A 21792-nucleotide genomic window follows, 5' to 3' on the forward strand; every position below is an offset into this window, starting at 1 on the left:
AGATGTATGAAAATTAACTTGGAAGAAGGGTCCCTAATTCTTTGTTCTCTCTCCTATATATAGGTTTTTTCTAGTATGAAAAATTAATTTCTTTTCATTAAATTTTGCTTTTATAAGAGCCAAGAACACTTCATTTTACACTTGTTAGAAAAAGTGGTCTAGCTATGTCCATTTGTTTCTACATTTTCTTCTTCCTTAAATTACTTTTCATATTCTTTCTCTTTGTCACATTCTTCATCTTCCTCTGCAACATTAGGTACTTTAGATTGCTTCTTGCCTTCTTGCTACTTATTTCCTATGGCTTCACTTCCTACTTTTCCTCTTCAGTCTTTGACTCTTTGAGTGTTTTCTCATCTTTACTGCAAGAACCTTTGCAACAAGTTTTGGCTTGGCCTCTTGCTTGTAAGTCTTCAGCTTGGTTTGTCTTCCTTCTCAACAACATCTATTTTGTATACCCATAGAAATAAACACTATTACAAGTGAGAAATAGTGAACTTCCTATCAAATATCAATTCTAACTACATCTATTCACACTTTCCGTGGGACAATGTTTCAACAACTATTTTTCAATCACCAACTCTGAGTTTTTCTACCCCTCATTTTCCTGGATAATTGTTGTAGCACAATGGATAGGACCTTTGGAGCATAAAAAATGTAGAGGCAATCCTCAATGCTACTGAACTTTGATCTTCACAACCTCAAAAGGGGTCAATAGGGCTACTCTTTTTGGTCTTAGGATCCTTGAATGTCATATGTAGAGCTGCATTTGATCCCATTAGGAGAGTATACTTTCGGGTTAAGTGTGTTGCAAATGGAGTGAGACCCTTCCATAAATCTCTTACTCCTTCTTGCTAGATGATTGACTTTCCATAGTGCAATATCCCCTTATAATGACCACCTCTATCAACCAAAGCCATGTCTTAATGACATATATTGGTTGCAAACAACATGATTCCACAATCCCACCAACAAATCTAGAATTTGCTTCTTGATTTACACCATTTCTTATGATTGTGGGACCAGCACCAGACCACAAACCAAGAACTCCTTCCTCCCCTGATGCAGTTTTGATTCTATTCTCACAATTAAATTTCTAATGCATCCATCCAATCCTCTAAAAAAAGACTTTTTTACATTAGCATGCCATGTGACACTCAAGATGAGTCCTTCAGCTTAAGAGAATGTATGATCATAGACCATACTCTCCCTATCTTTGATGGTAAACAATCTTACACAACCATCATCGCAATTGACAAACAAAAACTATCTCTCTTTGCAAATCTCTACCACTTCTTCTTGCTCAAGGATTCAAAACATCTTAGTAACAACACCAAAGGAGTATATCTTTGAGTAACTTCAAAACTTTGAACCAAAGCAGAAAATGTTTTACCCTTTGAACTGCTAACCAACTAATAGCATTTATACTCCATCACATGCATTCCCAAGTCCTCATGCAAGGTCCATGATCTCTTATACTTCCAAACTTTTCAATCAAGCACAAATTATACAACTCCATTTGATTTCTGCATGAACATAAGTTCTTGATTTGACATTTCCATAAAAGTTAGGAGTGCTTGACTATTTCTCAAAATCACATGGCCACCTTAACAATGAGCTATCATTGTCGAAGGGTTTCGAAAGCAAAGTCGCAACTTCAGAAGTTCTTCATAAATTTCAAGATAGAAGATCCATCATGCAAGTAAGCAAAATGAGAAAATGATGCCAAGTCTTTGTTTTATTTTCTTTATCTTTCATCATTGTTCTATCCTTTACAACTTTCCCTTGATAAGTTTGGGACTTGTGGGTGATGGTAAGAAATCAAGAATATGTTGTCATGTTATGACTCCAATGTCCTGCGAACACACCGTCTGACTTTCGAGGAGGTTTCTTTGGAACAGGAGGTAAACAGTTTTCTATTAACTCAAGAGATTGAAACAATCTCAGAAAACATCCTCTCCTCACAGTCTTCAACAAACGAATGGATTTCTAAAGCTGTTGAAGGCCTAAGATTGGCAACTAGCTGACGCTCTATTTTTATTAGCTTGTATAGTTCACTCTGTTTGAAAAAAAAAAACTTCTGCAGACTCTCTCGAGTTTGGGTACTTGCTGGAGTTTTGAAGAGGTAATCATAAACCTTACACTCTGATTGTGATACAGATCCGATGGAAGCAAGGTCTTCCTGAGGGTTACAAATAGATGATTTTGAGATTGATGATCATTCATTGGTATAGCAGAGCAGTGCGGCTGTCTTCTATTGCATGAGATTCTTCCATGGTGATGGTCGATGCCATTGTCAATCCTGACATTTAGTTGTTTGCCATGTACAGCAGGCCGTTACTCTGTGAAGCACTTTCGAAAGGCTCAATTTCATCTTTGTGGGAAGCTTTCCTTTTCCTTCTCAATTCCACTCCCTAGTTGTTATGCAGACTGCCCAAACCTGTGGCCAAACACAGAAACTTCATACGAATTAATCACAGTTTCTGTCGACATCTTCACCCACCCTCAGAAGCATCTTTCGATTCATCTATCAGAGTTTCTGTCTCCTTTCTATCTACAACCTCTTCAGCTATCATCCTGGGTGTTAATTTCCAGAAGGTGTCTGAATGACTGCAAGGCTTCATCCATGAGGTGTAGACGTTGCAAAGGTTTATTGATTAATCAATCAAACTTCAGTTTTAGTTCAGATCTCCTGCGCTGTCCTCCTTGAAGCCCAAACTCGAGGCTGATACAACAACAAACTCAATTCCTTAATTCAGAATTGTTGCCGTAGAGGATCACAATCGTAGACTATTCTGAAGACCATAAGGACCCAATAATTCTGTGATCTGTTGTCTTCTTCAGCTTTTCGCTCCCCAGAGCATTGCATTTCCACACATGATTTATTTGATTGATATGAGAAACGGATATGAGAAACGGAGAAAGAGAAGGAGGTCCAGGTTGTATGTGTTAAAGTATTTTACTTTGAAGAATCCTCACGATCCTCCTCTGTCCGTCTCTTCTTATTACTATTGCTTTTTGACAGCATTGTCCGTCTTTCTGTTTGTCGTCTTCACTCTTGATTCATTTCTTCTCAGTCGCAGCAAATTCCTCTGATTCCGTAACAATGGTTTCATTGCAGTCTTCTAATCTCCTTAACGTGTTCCTATTCTCCCGCGCTTCTTCCTCTCTGATTTTCTTCCGCCCCTTTATTACATCCAGGCTTTTGGCACCCCTTTCCGTCATTAAAAAGCTTGATTCTCTCTCTCTGACCCTCGCAGTTTTTGAAACTGTCCAATATGTAGCCTAAAAGCAGAGATCCACCCTCCTTAGCTTCTTCACCTCCATTCGCCTTGTGATTCCTTCCTCCCAGAAAAAACAAAATGCCCAATAAAGCTTTTCTTTTCTCCCCCCACAATAGCCTCAGAAAGGCGGCCCTTTCATGGGCTCGAATATGCCTCCACTAAATATGAAACACTAGAACCCAAAAATGTCCCAACAAGTGCCTTAGAACCTTCTTAGACCCTTCAATCATCACATGGAACCGAAAAGGTGTTCAGCACTAGTGGGAAAACTGCATTAGCAGCACATTTCAGCTTTTCTACTCTTTGTACATCTGATAATGCAATCCCATTCATTTCTAATGAAAGTAATGCTTCCCACCATTGTTGTACCAAACGCCGCAAAAGCCATCTTAAACAATCAACTTTCTTTCTGTGAGAAGATCCTTACATAAACCGAAACCTTTCCAAATTCCTTGATGTTGACGATATTAATTACACGCTTATTGTCAGTGGAAACATTGCAGTATTTGCTATTCACAGCAATAAGATTGATCGTGTACAGATTTGAGAAAATGCCCTCCTCTTGCATTTGTTTGTATAGTTGTAATGTCTTCTCTCCTTGACCCTGCTCAACATAGACTGAAAGCAACCCTTCATGCTTGCCACTATACTCATACGCAGAAAATAAATGTAAACACAACAACCAAGTATGTACAAAGTATCAAATCACACACACAACTTTTGGGTGGTTTTCACACCTCGAATGCGCAGCAATACGACATCATGTGGACCCATATGAGCACTTTTTGCAGGAACGATACTTGCCTTGTGCATTCAAGACAAATTGAAAAATCCTTCATAATTTTCCACATGTATTCTTCCATAAAAACCACTATAATGTACACACACTTTGAGTCTTCAAAAACAACTTTTGCTTCAGATGTACTTACCTTTGTTTATGCATTGTGTCCTATTAAAAGTATACTTTTGAAATTAAATTTCATGCTTAACAATTATACATGACATTGAGAAGAACTACAAAATTAAATCAATGCTATGCAATCATACAAGCAATGCTACACTCAAAAAGATGTATGCATTGGTAAAAACATAGTGCCTAGCCGATCTACATGTTCCCGTGTGCTATGCAAGATGCAAATACAATTCTTTAATTACTATAAATTCTTAACCTCACCTCTTATCATTCGGCAACGAAAAATGTTGTACTCTACTCTACTCTCCCAAAATCTCACAATCTCTCAAGAAAATATGGTCCTCATGATATTGATCAAGAAAACAATACATGTCACAACTAAAGGCATCCTACACAACTCTCAAGACTCACCTAACCACCACCTTTCCCACTCAACTAGTATTTCTAAGTATTGTGATGAATATCTCATTCTCGTGTTGCGTACAAAGAGCTATGCGTGCACAATGAAGGTGCTCTCTCAAGTGCGCCTACATCTAAAAGTTACTGCATATAACTATAGCAGGCATCATGCCATGCTAGTACTCAACGAGGTGCATAACATGTATCAACCCAACCCATGGCATGTAAGTAATTGATAAAATCTAGAGACAACCCCTGGGTGTAGTGTATCTAAACAAGTGCAATGTGAAGTGCTCATGAATCATTAATCCTCATGATGTGTAAGAATATATGCAAGAAAATACATATGCTTTAAGATGTTTAGTAGTTATCAACAAACTCTAATTCCAACCTATCCAAGGAAACACCAATCTTGACCAAGGCTATCATGTTTTCACACTCAAAAAATCCAAACAAAATGACAAGAACCATTCTTGATCTAAACAAACACAAAAATCCGGCTACAAAGCAACAAAACAAACAATCACACAATAACTAAGCTACAAAAATCTTACCTATCTAAAGGTGTTCTAAGGGGTTTTTCATTTACACAAAAGTGCTTGACATACTTAGCCCTCCCCCTAGTCTCCAAGCATTCATTCGTAGTAGTTGCTTTCATAAAATGATGCTACATTTATCATCCATTCAATTTCCTCATTCTTTTGTTTTATGTGTTTCTATTCTCACCACTTCTCCAGTTGAATTGTCATCAACCTTGAGACATACTTCTTTAATATGTATCCATTGATTCTTTGTTTATGTGCCTTTCCATCTAGATATTTTAATGCATAAGTCCCATTTTTATAAGTTATTGTGATCCTAAATGGTCCTTCCCATTTCATTTGGGATTTGTTTTGGAAAATATGATCCAAGTTGCTGTTATATCTCAAAACCAAATACCCTTTTTTTATATTTTTATTTCTTATTTTTTGATTAATTTGTTGAAGATTTCTTCCGTGGCTTCTTTTGTAATGATCACACACCTCTTGTCTATTCAGTTTTTCTTCTTGTAATTGCGATAATTTCTCTACGAGATAATTTTTGTCCTCACTCTCACTCAATTTTTACAAACGCCCTTGAAGTTATTATTTTCACTCTCGATTATACTACTCATGAATATACGTGTGCATCACGTGAGTGTATATTAATGTATTTTTAAAATACCATGTTTATACATTTTTAATATATAGAAGGGTGTAATATAAAGGGGTTATTTATAGATTGAATAGAAAAGGGTTATGTTTTATTCAAGAAAAATTCATAGATAAGGATATTTATAAGTAGACCATGAATGCATGCGATGTAGAGGATATACATATAGTAACTTGCCCAAGTTTCCACTTCTATAGGTAACAAGACTTCTCTTCCATAAACCATTTTAAATGGAAAAAAACATGTCCTCTCTTTCTTGTCTAAACGGTAAGCCCACAAAGCACTTGGAAAATCAATGTCCCATGTTTGAGGATGGTCCTTTGTCATTTTTTTCAACTTTCTTATTAACTCACCATTGAATCACTCAATTTAGTCCATGACACTATAGATAATATAGTGAAGCAAACCTCTTTTTTATCTTCATTTTCTCACAAAGTTACTCAATTAGCTCTCCTTGAAAACTTGTCCCCTATTAGATAGAATCTCTAAAGGTGTCCCAAACTTACATCATATGTCCTCATATATGAATTTACCCATCTATATAGCTCTAATGATTTTGAGAGCTTTAGCTTCCACCCAGTGAGAAAGATAATGAACTGTGGTTGAAATGTATATCTTTACTCTTGATGTATGCGATAATGGATCAATTGTATCTATTCTTCATTTTTCAAAAATATCATAAGCAAGAATTGTTTAGCTTGTTTCTAGTGTTTATATTTTCTTACTCATTCTTAGACATTCATGACATGATTTATACCAACGATTTACATCTTCATGAACACTTGGTAGCATATGCCCTTTAATTAATTTTTTTGAAGAGCTATTTTGTAGGAATAATGTCCTCCACATCTCCCTCATGATTTGTTTCAAGAATATGATATATTTCCTCCTTCCAATACACTTTTCCCAAGATTAAATCCACTCTCTTTACATAAAGAATATCATTCACTAACTTGTACCTTCCAAATCTTCTCAAGAACTCGTATTTCGTGTCTTTAAGAACACTAGATTGTACTTTCCCAATTAAGATAAATTACTCTTCCAATTCAAAGGTATCTCTTCCTTTGTATAGAGAAAAATCTACTTTCATAAAAAATACTTGACAATTTGCTTGTTGGGTTGCATCATGATCTTCCTAATTCTCTTTCTTGGATATATGTTTCAAACTCCAAGCCTCAAACTAATTTAGATCTCTTCTAATTCTATTATACATTCTCTTAAGTTTGAGATTCTTGATTTGCCAGACTCTGAGGTTTTGGTAGTGAATAACTCCTAAATTCTACAAGAAAATATTACACTAATCATTATTAGTTCAATTTCAGCATATGTTCTTTCTACTTGCAACTTCACTCGACTTGCAAAATAGATAGGTGTCATGTATCATGAATTCTTTCCTTGTTGCATAAGGATTGCTCCAATAGCACCTTCTCTTACTGATGGACTCACAAAAAATGCCCTCTCTCAATTAGGTGCATGGACTAATGATGCAATTATTTGAAGTCCAAATTGTTCTACACACACTTGTGTAATTACACTAACTTGTGCTCCTCCATCAATATATGGCTCTTCTATATTTTGATTTTTATATCAGGCATCAATCACAGGACAAATATTAACCACATATTTAGGAATTTGAAAATTTTCATAAAGTTTAAGAATTTGTAATGTTATTAATATTTGGACACATGGTAAATTCTTATCCCCTTATTTAAACGTGAAATTTTTCCTAGATACCATATAAGCAATCCCCCCAAGTCCCACTCTCAAATATGGGGTTAAGATTTAGCCACTTGGTCAAATCTTTAATCCTTATTTAAAAGTGGAAGTTGGGAGATTGTCATATTCTCTAATATGGTATTTATTAGATAACTCCTCTACACTCAAAACTCTTACTGTTCCTTTTTTTCTCTCTCTCTCTTTTGGATTTACTAATTTCTTTATCCTTCTTTCTTTTCTTCTTTTTTATCTTTCTCCCTCTTTCCTCTCCAACTTTACTAGTCTTAGGTTCACCTCTCGCTACATTTCTCCTCCTTTTCATTGTTGCCATCACATCTATAGTTTTATTTTCCTTGCCCCTTTTTTTAAATAGGATATAGTTTATGGCCGTCTTTCCTTTCTCTTCTTTCATAGGCTTTGGTATTTAAGAAGAAGTATGGGATTTTATTTCTATACCATAATCATTTTGTCAATTGTGAAGATTCCGAGGCAAATAATACATTTCCCCTTCTACTCTTGGTGGATATGGACAATTTTTGCTTATGTGACCTATCTCCCCACATAAATAACAAGTCAAAATTCTTCTAAAATATCCTCTTCCATTTCCTCCTCTCATATTTTCTTGACTACTTTGTCCCATCAATCCCCCATTACCTCTTCTTAATGGCCTGCCTCTCAAAGCTCCTAGCTCCATGATGTACATTTGTCTTGACAATTGATCCTCAACTTTTGGAGCTAATTGAGTAGCTTGTCTTGCTAAAATCTAATATTGTTATCCATCCTTGTGCCAGTTTTGATCTTTGTTTTCACTATTAGATTTTCTATATGGTTTTCTCTTTCTAAGTTTCTCAAAATTTCTTTCTTTTTCTATTGCTATCATCACTATTTCTTCAAAGGTGATTTGTTTTTTAATTTCTAATTTTTTTCTCACCTCTCCTTGTTATTTTTCCACAAAATGTTTTATTTTTACCATTTTAGGTGCTCCCTCTCTTGGGCCTATGGATGTGTTCCAACCGATCCCAAAGTCAAGTGTATTCTAAAGTAAAACAAATATGGTTTGGTCTTCTTTTTTTTAACAAGCTTCTATTTTTTTCCAAGGGTCTTCAAGAAGTTTTAGTTTTCTTTAAATTGGTCAAGAAATGCATGTTTGGTAGCTTCATATTCTATAGGAACAAGAGGATTTTGCAATTCGAGAGTTTTTTCATAATCATCAAACCAATTTCTTTCTTCATCCAACAACTAAAATTTTAAAATTTGGAATTTTAAAGTCGAGTCTGTTTTAATCCTCAAACCAATCACTAATGATCCTCTCCTTTTGTATCGTGAATTTATGGAAAAGAACTGGCCATTGAAACATAGTCTCAACAACTCAACAAATCTCAACAAAGTCAACATTTTTGGCACTCCTCAATAGGGGGACCAAAAAATATGTTTCACAAGCTGTAATAAAAGATAATCCTCTCACACAATCCAAAAATGAGATGAAAATGAGTGTTTATTATCTCATTGTCATTTTCTCTCTTACTACACTCAATGAGAATTCTTGAAAAGTAACAACCAAGACACAAACAAAAACGAAGGATTATGCCACTTGTAACTTTATTTACAACAAAACACACACACAAAGTATAACTTCTAAGACATTTAAACAAAAGATTAAAAAATGCCAGTTCAAAAGAGCAAAGCTATGTGTATTCTTCATACCTATTTTGGGTAGCGGTTATACACTGAGCCTCCAGCCTTAGGCTTACAGAATTTTGACAAAACAAACCCCCGAAAGCTTATCATCATCCCACCTCTCTTCTCACATAAGAAGTATGAAAATTAACTTGAAGAAGCGCCCGTGATTCATTGTCCTCTCTCTTATATATAGGTTTTTTCTAACACAAAAAGTTTAATTGCTTTTCATTAAGTTTTACTTTTCTAAGAGCCAAAACTGTTTCATTTTAGGCTTTGAATTTTTTTGTTAAACAATCCTTTTCTTAAACTTATTTAATGATCTTCCTCATTTTTATTCTTTGTTTGCAAATGATCATCCTTCCTTTCTAAGCTTGTTAGAAAAAGTGGCTAGGCTATATGCACCTTATCATGAATTTTCTTCTTCCTTAAAGTACTTCCTCCAAATACTACTCGTCTTCTTGCTCTTCATCACTTTCTTCATCTTTCTCTACAACTTTAGGTATTGTAGCTTGCTTTTAGCCTTCTCGTTATTTTTTCGTGTGGCTTCACCTCCTATATATTGAGTGTTTGACTCTTTTAGTACTTTCTCATCCTTTGCTGTAGGAGCCTTTGCAGCTAGTTTTGGCTTCGCCTCTTGCTCGAAAGTCTTCATCCTGGTTTGTCTTCCTCATCACATAATCTTCCTCTTATGAGTCTTCATCATCAAAGTCATCAGATTCATCCCCAACAAAATGCGTTTTGTATCTACACAAATAGACACTGTTGGAAGTACTATTATGCGAAAGAGTGACTTTCTCTCAAAGCTCAAGTCTAACTGCATTTGCTCACACTTTCCTTGGGACAATGTTCAATCAACTATTTCTAAATCACCCACTTTAACTTTTTCTACCCTTCCTTTTCTTGGATAATTGTTGCAGCACAATGGATAGGACCTTTGTAGCATTGAAAATATGGAGACAATCCTCAATATGCTGCTAATGTTTGATCTTCACAACCTCAAAAGGAGCCACAATCCTGAGGGTCTCGAGGACACCTACACCTTATTCCGCAGCCAATCTATCAATAGGGTTAATATTTCCAATCTCAGGATCCTTGAACACTATCTATAGAGCTACATTTGACCCCATCAATGTGTTGTAAATGGAGTAGTACCACTCCATAAAGCTCTCACTCCTTCTTGTTGGACAATTGACTTTCCACAATGCAATATCCCCTTATAATGGCCACCTTTGTGTCTAACTAAAGCCATGTCTTGATGACATCTATTGGTTGCAGATACAATGCTTCCACAATCCCACCAATAGATCTAGAAATTGGTTTTTGATTTCCACAATTTCTCATGATTATAGGACCAACCCTAGCCCACAAACCAAGAACCCCTTCCTCCCCTGATGCAATTGTGATCCTATTCTCACATTTAAATTTCTAATGCATCAATCCAATCCTCTAAAAAGAACTTTTTTACATAACCACTCCATGTGACACTCACGAAAAGCCCTTTAACTCAAGAGAATGTATGGGCATAGACCATGCTCTCCCCATCTTTGATAGTAAACAATCTTACACAACCATCATTGCAGTTAAGAAACAGAAAACACTCTCCATGCATGTGACATCCAAGATGATTCCTTCAGCTCAAGAGCCTAGGGGGTCCACCTTAGAGAACATGTAAGATACCACCTGAGTTCAAAAGAAAGGGCATTATATTTAATATAATTTATAGGATTACATTAACAAAAGGGAGTTTTTAATTAAATTTTTTAAAAAAATTATAAGTTTAGTAAAGTAAAAGGAGTCATTTTAAGGCCTTCTAGCATGTAAATGATTTCTTATAGGTGGACAATTGGGGCTCAAGAGAATGTACAAGCATAGACCATGCTCTCCCCTTCTTTGATAGTAAATAATCTTACACAACCATCATCATAGTAGTTGACAAACAACTCTTTCTCTTTGCAAATCTCTACCACTTCTTCTTGCCCAAGACTTCAAAAAATCTCAACAACAGTAGTGAAGGAGTATATCTTTGAGAAACTTCAAAAGTTTGAACCAAAGTAGAAATTGTTTTACCCTCTGAACTGCTAGCGAAGTTAGAGCATTTATAGTCCACCACATACATTCCAAAGTCCTCTTACAAGGTCCATGATCTCTTATACTTCCAAACCTTTCAATTAGCACAACTTATACAATTCCATTTGATTTCTATATGAAGAACATTTCTTGATTTGACATTTCCATAAAGTTGGGAGTGATTGACTACAACTCAAAATAACATGATCGCCTTAACAATGAGCTATCATGTGGACCCATTTGAACATTAAAAAACTATGCTCAAAATATTTTAAATTAAAAAAGATTTTAAAAATATTTAATTAAAAAATTTAAATTAAAAATTTTAATCTAACTGAGAGAGAGAGAGAGAGGAGAGAGAGGAAGGGAGGGAGGGGGAGGGGAGGGGGAGGAATTTAATTAAAAAGGGGAGGGGGGAAAGAAAGAGAGAGATTATAAGTGAGAGAGAGGAGAGGGGGTTTTAATTTTAAAAAGGGAGGGGGTGTAGGGAAGGGGCTTTTAATGAAAAAAGGGAGGGAGAAGAGAAAAGGAGAGATTACACGCGTGAAAGAGGTGAGGGGAGGGGGTTTTGATTTAAAAAGGGAGGTTTGGAAAAAGGGGTAGGTTCAAGAAGCCCTCTAGAGGTTCGAGCCTTTTCGAACCTGCAAGAAAAATAATGTAGTAGCAAGATTGTACAATGTTCCAACCCTTGGACATAATTTGTCCCTATTCCATGTGACAAGTAAACAATTATTTCAAAATGAGTATACCAACTATTCAAAAATCTTTGATTTTTTTTACCATTTTGGGTGTGACTATATGTGAATGCACATGCACATCATGTGCTTTTCTTTAAAAGATATACATGGCTCTCCAAAGGTGACGTTTCTCATCGTAAACACCCTCTACAAAGGTGGCAACAATTGCTTTAGCCACCTTGCTAGAGAACTCATGGTTAATTCACCCTAACACACTGTCCCATTCCAATCATAGCATGTGAGTGGTAGAGTGGATTGAATCGTCATAAGTCTAGCTTGCTTGAGAGAATTATAGCCGAAATGCAACCATGGATGAACCTCAAATTGCAAATATCAACAAATCAATGCCTTGATAAATCAATGTGTGTGTGTGTGTGTGTGTGTGTGTGTGTGTGTGTGTGTGTGTGTGTGTGTGTGTGTGTGTGTGTGTGTGTGTGTGTGTGTGTGTGTGTGTGTGTGTGTGTGTGTGTGTGTGTGTGTGTGTGTGTGTGTGTGTGTGTGTGTGTGTGTGTGTGTGTGTGTGTGTGTGTGTGTGTGTGTGTGTGTGTGTGTGTGTGTGTGTGTGTGTGTGTGTGTGTGTGTGTGTGTTCATTCTTTGAGGAGGCCAACAATGCATGTGGATTCATTTACAAAGCCATTCTTCATCACAACAGCAACCCTCTTAGGGCCACATGTTCACTTTAATTTTCTTTTCTACTAATGTAGTTTCACAACAAGACACACATCTCTTTATATGTACTCTCAACACAACTCCAAATACACCCTTACAAAAGTATAGTACACTTGCCCAATATAGATAACTGGAATTTTTCCTCTACTATATATGTTATGCATGCTACATTAGTGAAATAATTAAGTGTGACACTATTTTCTTATTTGATTAATATATGTTGTCCTTGAATAGGAATTGAGTTGGTTAATAGCTTTGTACTATGATCTATTTATTATCCAATTTGATAAACTAACTTAGAAACATATAAATGGAACTTCAACCTTGTAGTCAAACATACAACCACTAAAAGGCACTTATTTATTTATAACTATGGTCATAGATGTTGTATTTTGTAATTAACCTACCTTCTTAATAAATATGGGATATGGATTTATGTAAATCTTGATAAATGCTTGCTAATTTATCTTTTCTATCTCAAGAATTATAGGGATGTTAATCATGGAATTGATTAGGAACTTGCTTCAAAATTGAAACACACACCACATAGATGAAGATGGCCTATAAAATGGGTACCACTTTACAAACTCCCCCAATATAGTGTCATGTAAAATGCAATAACAATTATGAACATGCAACATTTTGTTTGCAAGGTACATTCAACAACATCTAACTCTGCAAGGTTTTAGAAATATAAAGATATAGAAAGTATGAATTGCTTAAATCACATTAAACATGCATTTAATATATCTAAGAATTTGTATCATACATTTAAGTAGCTTTAAAGAATGTATAATTGTATGTGGAGCACACCATTTGTTGCACATGAAGCCTATTGTTGGTTACGTTTTTTGTGAGCAAAGCGAAGCATGGTTGTTTCCAACATTCACGAAAAACCGAGGTTTAATATAAAGTGAATTGCAAATTTTTTAAAATAACCTTCAAAATTGAAGGAAGAAAGTTTAAAACCTCGAACTTTTGAAAATTTTTAGTTATAAAAATGGAAAATACATGTAATTTGATTCAAAAATCCCTGCAAAAATTTGAGCTAGAGGTTTTTGTATCTGCTATGGAAAATGTTTTTCGTGAACAACTGGTTGTTTCTCTTTCTCACAAAAATACAATACAAGTGATTCATAGCCTCAAAAGCCTCAAATGATGCTAAATGCCCAATTATAGGCCAACTAGTATGATTACCACATCAAGATAACCCTTATTTGAAATTTGTACCTCAATATTCTAGGATAATGTTAAGTCGTTAATATTTATTTGTTACTTTTGCTGTTGTTGTTGTTGTTCTCATTATCATTGTGTTGTTCTTCTTCTTGTTCTTCTTGTTCTTCTACTTCTTCTTCTTCTTCTTCTTCTTCTTCTTCTTCTTCTTCTTCTTCTTCTTCTTCTTCTTCTTCTTCTTCTTCTTCTTCTTCTTCTTCTTCTTCTTCATGAACGAGACTTATGAGCCATATTAATCATTAGTATTAATGTGTATAGTTTGGATGATCCAAAAATATTAGATTTTTGGGCAAAAAAAACTATTATATTTTAGATATTATCCTAAAAAGATAGAACTGAAACTCATTTAAAAGAAAAGACAAGTGATGTTTTAGTTAGTTTTGGAGATTTTATAAAAAGAAAAAATAAAGGAAAGTGACTGGCAAAATCGCGTGCGCCACGATTGCAGTCTACAGGCAGTAGACAGCACTTCGAGCAAAGAAAAGAAGGAGTGAACTGAGAGCTTTCTAAACAAGTGTCTTGGGGTTTTACCCCCCTTTTGGAGCCAATGCAACCATTAGATTTATTTCTTCTTCTTCTTCTTCTTCTTCTTCTTCTTCTTCTTCTTCTTCAATTTTTACTAAAATATTTTAGGAAAAAGGAAATCTTTGGACTTATATATTTTAAAGTATTATACTCAACATAAAAATAACCATATGCTTACGTAAGAACATAATCTTGTTAAGAAAGTCTTTTTATGCAACCATTCAAAGTGTTATTTAAGCAATGCATTAAATTGCAATTGAAAACATAAGACCAAGCTAGAGACATTTGATTTTTTAATGTGTGTTGTTTAAGAACAATAAACATGAATGTCTACAGGGTAGGGAGAGGGGAGGGTGCATTTCCTACAAATATAAGCAACAAGAGGAAGGTTGCATTTGCATTGATATGATAGCTCATAAGCTAATAATGGAGCTTCATCACATCAGCATCCACTTTGATTAACATGAGAATACTCTCCTTAGTGACCCCACCAAGAAGGAGCATCAAGTGGGTGCTTGATTGGTCAAGTGCTTAGACTTATATAAACACATCGAGCATTGTGTATAACCAAGTGATGCACTCAACAATGCTTGAATCAACAACCTCAAAACATCATGCCTATTATTCTTTGAAAATCAAAACTTAAAGAAAAATGGAAAACTCACATGATTTCGTATGATTTTCTCACATTGTTTTCTTTAGCATATTCAAGTAAAGCTTACTCAAATGGCATTGTGGTAATGTAAGAAACTATTCCAACAGTAGTAGACCAAAGGTGTCTTCTATGCATGTGAAAGATCACATTTGTCTACCATTTAACACCTCATGTATAAATTAGTTGGTTCTCCTTACCACAATTATGGCCCAAGACATGGCTCTTCCCTTATAGTGATAAGAGGGATGGTAACAATTTGCTAAAGAAATCCACACTTTAAGTAGTGTGGTAAGATTTAAGCATTCATATTTGTTGTAGCCACAAGGGATATATCTTCTATTGTCACATGGTATCTACACAAAATACATGAAACTGAGATCTCGAGACTAACATGTTCTATTAGATGAATATATAATCTGAAACAAAGAAGACAATTAACAACATTCACATTACTTTGCATTTATTTATTTATTTATTTATTTATTTACATGTGCACACCCTTATGAAATGCAAAGAGATTACATAGTTTGATTAAGTCATCCTTCAATTTGACAATTATGTATGAGATGATACGTATTAGACACGCAGCAATTTGAAATGCAAGTTTTCAAAACCACAAAATTACCAAACACATGATGAAGCGGCAATCTTGTTACTCGCAAAGCAACCAAAAACACTAAGTTAGTAAGCACTAAGAAGCTTTAGTAGGTTGTAGTGTCAGGGAACTACCGCAATTGTTATCCCCTTCCCATCATGTGGATGGTACCAAGTTTGGGGTAGAAGAAGCCACAACATAATCTAAAGAACCATAGATGTGTTTGTCTCTCAAAGATGACTTCCTAGATATGTGTTGGATGTGTTGTATTGAGTCTAGAAATCTAAGTAGAGTGTGGGAAGGAGTACATGATTAGAAAAAGCTAAAATATAGTAGGCATATGATAAGAGATCTAATTGATACTGAAGATCTAAGTAGTGCATGTATAGGAGTGAAAGAGGCTAAAAGAGAGAGGCCAATAAAGAGGAGATTCATAGGCACATGAAGAGCTAAGGTTTTGTGAAGATGCAAAGGTATGAACAACTACCTATAGAGGACTCACACCTTACATAGGCTTGCCAAGGGGGTGAGAAAATGAACACCCAAGGTGACTGAGCATGTTGATGCTATGATCATAGCAGTGCTAGTTCTAGAAATTGAGAACTTCCAATCTTATGGTTCAAAACGCATCTTGTGTAGTAGCATGGAGTTTTGATCAAGGGGTAGTTATGTAGACAATTTGAGCATGTAAGGCTTGATATTGAATCCTTAGGGATTTAATTATTAACCCTTAGCCTTAGACATTTAAGATTAGCCATAACCATTAGGTTTTTAATTATTAACCCTTAGCCTTAGTCATTTAAGGTTAGCTATAACCATTGTGACTGAGCATGTTGATGCTATGATCATAGCAATGCTAGTTCTAGAAATTGAGAACTTCCAAACTTATGGTTCAAAACATATCTTGTGTAGTAGCATGGAGTTTTGATCAAGGGGTAGTTATGTAGATAATTTGAGCATATAAGGCTTGATATTGAACCCTTAGGGATTTAATTATTAACCCTTAGCCTTAGACATTTAAGATTAGCCATAACCATTAGGTTTTTAATTATTAACCCTTAGCCTTAGTCATTTAAGGTTAGCTATAACCATTGTGAAGGTTTAGAAATGGTAATAGTACTTAGGATTTTATTAACCCTTAGTCCTAGGCATTTTAATCATTAACCCTTAGTCCTAGGCATTTAAGGTAACCATTATGAAGGTTTAGAAGTAGCAATACTATTTTTTAAGCTTATTTCTTATACTTACTCCTAAGATGTGTGTGTTTATGTGTAAGGATGTATACCCACCCTAACTCTCATAACAACGGTATCTAGGGAGTGGTTACATGTCACATGGAGAGACCTACCCACAAGTTGGATCCCTCCTATCTAGACCTTGAAGGAGAGCCGATATTTCTATGTAGCACATAAATAATCTCCATGTTCTTGCTTTTTCAAATTCATTGTTGCAAAAAAAATTGATTGTGATTCTTATGGATGATTATGTCTCCCTTTCTAAATTGGTGGTGTATAAACAAGAATGGACTTTGAGATAGAACAATTTTGTACACCCAACTAGAGGATCTATTACTTCCTGTATGTATAAACCATATGCGTTCAAAGGGGATTTGGTATTTTTTCTAAAGGTTCTTAGTAGATGTCCCTTTTTAAATATCAATGTAATGAATGGAGCTGAAGAGAGAGAAAGAGAACAAGAAGAAGAGAAAAAAAGACTAGACAAAAAAGAGGGGAGAAGGAAGGAGGAAGCCATAGAAGCTGAAGTTGACGGTGAAGAGTATGTTCTTGATAATAACTAGTTGCCCTCATCTGGGACTCTTACACCTTATATACCCCGATCAATGTGATCGGGTGTCTAACCCCTAGTTTCTATGTATCCCGCTCGTTACAATCCATCCCCACCCTCAAGGTTTTTGCCCTCAAAAATGAAGAGAACTGGAGGGGAGTGATGGGTGAGCTTAGGGAGGGGTGTAGAGTACTACTCTAAGCCACATTACAATGAAAATGGGTGGGTAGAAACTAGGGATAGCATGTTGTCCATGACCAGCCTGCTAAGGTAAAATTGTCATAACTTTTGATAGGCTGCTCCAAATGGGGCATGCCGCATGTCGAAAAATGGAGCTTATGACGAGTACTTTAAGCCTAGGTAGGATGCACATGCCTAAGCTTTGGGTAACTACCAAATTGTTCTAAAAGAATGTGCAATCTGCAACAAATGGGGGCATAATTGGCTAGTCTTTAATCCATTGGGCCTCTTGGAGGTGAGGAAATTCATTGACAATGGTGGCTAGGAGCCAAGAGGATTCTTCCAAGGGTAGGCCTTACCATTTGATGAGGTACTCCTTGATGGATCGAGACAATAAGTGCTTATCTCATTGCCCAATGATTGCCTTAGGGATATACTGAATGATGCCTTCTTCATCTATGGGGGGGGAAGTTCTTCCACACATAGTCCACTAAGGTACCCATGAAGGATTTCAACTGCCTGACATAAAACACATTGTGGATTTTGGTGGTAGGGGGAAGCTCTAATCAGTAGCCCAAGTCACCAACTCTCTGCCAGGATCTGGTAGGGGCCATAAAAGTGGTGGGCCAGCTTGTTACTGCAGCCCTCTTTGAGAGTGGAGTAGCGGGACTTAGGCACTTTCAAGAGGACCAATTCCCCTTCTTGGAATTCCAAATGCCTTCTTTTCTCATCAGCATAGAGTTTCATGTGCATTTGTTCCTTTTGAAGATTCATTTTGCATTGTTGAAGTAGGGATTCCATGCGATCCAACTCAGCCTAAGTCTGAGGGTTTATCTTATTATTGAATAAGACTATAGGGAGGGGGACCTTATACCCATATAAAGCCTCAAAAGGGAAAACTCCAATGCCAGAGTGGGTGGAGTTATTGCAGGCAAACTCAGCCAAGTGAAGCCATGCATCCCAACTGTGTTGTACATCATGGCAAAAGTGTCTCAAATATGTCTCAAGCCATTTGTTCACTCTTTCAGTCTGGCCATCAGTTTGAGGGTGGTTTGTAGTGGATGGGGCAAGCTTGTTCCCCATAGATGTGAAAACTATATGCCAAAAGTTTCTCATAAACCTAGCATCCCGATCATGTACTATGACTTGTGGTAAGCCATGCAACTTGAAGACATATTCCATAAACTGAGCGGCCACCTGAGAGGCAGTGTATTGAGTCTTAGTGGGGATAAAGTGGGTAGCTTTGGTGAGGCGATCAACTACCACATATATAATGTTCCACACTTTCTTGGTCACAAGGAGGCCAATGATGAAGTCCATTGTGATATGAGTTCATCTCCCTTTAAGAATAGGGAGGGGCCACAAGAGACCAGCAAGAACACATTTGGTCACAAAGTCTTTAACATACCTCCATAAGCCTTTCAATGAAAGCTCTTGGCAATCCTGTCATATGTTTTGAAAACACCCAATTGACCATCAATGGGGCAAGAATTCATCTCTTCCATGATCTTCTATGTGAAGGGGGAAGTGTGTGGGATGAGATCTTGCCATGGGACCAAATAAGGCCATGCTTGAGCTGATATTGGGAGTTTTTAGCCATGACCTAATGATGTAATTTCTAGAAGATGTGGCTGAAGTGATCATCTAACAAATAAGCTTCTTGAAGATCTTCAATCCAATCACTATGCAACTCTAACATAGAGGATACTCTGCATGCCCACATGCGAGAGAGTGAATCAGTCACTATGTTATCTTTGCCCAAAGTGTGAGAAATGTCAAAGTCATAGTTTTGTAATGTTGCCACCCATTGCCTTTGCTTAGGAGTCAAAGTGGACTGAGTTAAGAAGTATTGGAGGACTCAGTGGTGGTCACTTTTTACTTGGAAGCGACTACCATACAAATAATGGTGCCATTTCTTGATAGCATGGAGGATGGCCATCTCCTAGTCATACACATTCATTTGCATCTCCTTCTCATTAAGCTTGCGGCTCTCAAACGCAATCACACCATGCTCTTGCAACAATACTGCACCAATACCCCTACCACTAGCATCACAATGAATGGTAAACATCTTAGAGAAGTCACGGTAGACAAGGATGAAGGCAAAAGTAAGCATGTCCTCCTTTAACTGCTTGAAGTTATGATCAGCAATGGCATCCCAAAAGAATGATTCATTTTTTAATTGATCAGTCAAAGGTGCTACAATGGTGGCATAGTGCTTAATGAAGCATGTATAGAATGAAGAGAGACCAAGGAAGCCATGCAATGAAGTGGTGGTGGATTGAGTAGGCCAGTCTTTAACACGTTGCACCTTCTTCAGGTTAGCTTGTATGCCATTTTTGCTCACAATGTGTCCCAAATACTCCACAGATGTCTGCATAAATATACATGTGCTCTCCTTAGCAAAGAGTGGATGCTCTCAAAATATGTCAAACACCCTTCTCACATGTGCCAAGTGCTCCTTTCGTGACTTGATGTAAATGAGGATGTCGTCAAAGAAAATGAGTACAAACTTGAATAGAAAAGGATTGAAGGATCTTGTTCATGAGGCTCTGAAATGTGGCGAGAGCATTAGTCAACCCAAAAGGCATCTTTAGAAAATGATAAAGCCCACAATTTGTCCTGAAGGCCATTTTGATCTCATCTCCCTTCCTCATACGAATCTGATGGTGGCCAAAGCATAAGTTAATATTAGTGAAAAACCATGCCCCTTTCAACTCATCCAGCAAGTTGTCAATCCCTGGGATGGGGTAACCCCTCTTCACTGTGATTTTGTTCAAGTCTTTGTAGTCCATACACATGCGAAAAGAGCTACCTTTCTTCTTGACTAACAAGACAGAGGATGCATAAGGGGAAGAACTTGGTTCAATGAAACCCATCTCTAATAGCTCTTCGACTTGCTTGGCAACCTCTTCACATTCACACTTGGAGAGTTTGTAAGGCAGCACTTGGAATGGGCTCTAAATCAAGAGCATGGTCCACTTGTCTCTCTAAGAAGAAAGGTTGTAGGCATCTAAAATAGATCATTGTACTCCTCAAGTAGGGCCTACAAAGCTAAATCATTAGATACTTCAAAGGGCTCACCTAAATTGTCCTTATTCCATTGCAAGACAAAGATTTGTGAGCATTTCTTAAACTCCCGTTTGAGTTGCTTTGTTGTAATGAGCTAAAAATCAGCATGATCTTGAACTCCCTCTAGGCAGATGAGTTGTCCAAACTTCATGTAGAGCTAAGAGAAGTCCATAGTAATTTTCCCCAATTGTTTCAACCAATCACAACCCAAGACAGCATCAATAGGGCCCATATCTAGGGCAATTAGGTCAACCAATGCCACATAATTTTTAGCTAAGCAAAAGGGGACTATGGGACATATATGTGTGCTAACTTCTTCTTCTCCATTTGCTACTTGGACCTTCAAGGGGTGGTCTAAATCCATAGGGGTGCATTTCAACAAATCAATGGCTAATTTATTAACAAAACTATGAGTGCTACCACTATCCACAAGGATGAAGACATGCTTCCCATGGATACTTCCTTGAATGTGCAGGGTGCTAGGGCTCCAAGAACCCATCCAAGCATCCAAGGAAATAGAGAAAAGGGAAATGGTAGGCACATGGGATGTCAGATCAAGTATCTATGATGGATAGCCGCTTGGGTCAAAAGGAAACCCATCCTCTAGGTCATAGAAATGCTCGTGATCCACATCCTCAATATGCTCAACATGGTTAGTGGTGGGTAGATCATCCTCATCATTGTGCCAATCTTCCATGACATACATGATATGGACCTTGACCTTAACTATCCTATAAGGGCACTTGGAGGCATGGTAAATAGTGTACTTATCCCCATATTTAAAGCATAGACCTTTTTCCTTTTATTCCTTCACAACATCCGAAGAAATGAAGCATTGGCCCCACTGGAGCCATGGGAGGGTGATGCAGTGGACTGTTTATTTTCAGCATACTTATTCTCTCAGAACTAGAGCCAAATGTTGTCCCAAAAGTTCGATTTTCTTTCAACATGAAAGGTGGGGTAAGTGGGTATTTTAGGGTTGTTATTAGGCATAGAGGTGCCTCAGAAACCACCTCCATATGGGGCTGATCTTGAAGGGATACACGGCTGTCCAGAACCTTGCTGAAAATATTCAATCTTACGGTACTTCCTT

General features: G+C 36.7%; 1 pseudogene; it reads right to left on the reverse strand.

Annotated features, from left to right (window-relative positions):
• Positions 1–698: 698 nt before the first annotated feature.
• Positions 699–10521, reverse strand: LOC148027643 (mitochondrial succinate-fumarate transporter 1 pseudogene; annotated as a pseudogene).
• Positions 10522–21792: the final 11271 nt, after the last annotated feature.

The sequence above is a fragment of the Lygodium microphyllum genome, chromosome 12 (genome assembly GCF_053477565.2).
Source record: "Lygodium microphyllum isolate KBCC chromosome 12, Lygodium_microphyllum_v1.1.10, whole genome shotgun sequence".
NCBI classification, from domain to species: domain Eukaryota; kingdom Viridiplantae; phylum Streptophyta; class Polypodiopsida; order Schizaeales; family Lygodiaceae; genus Lygodium; species Lygodium microphyllum.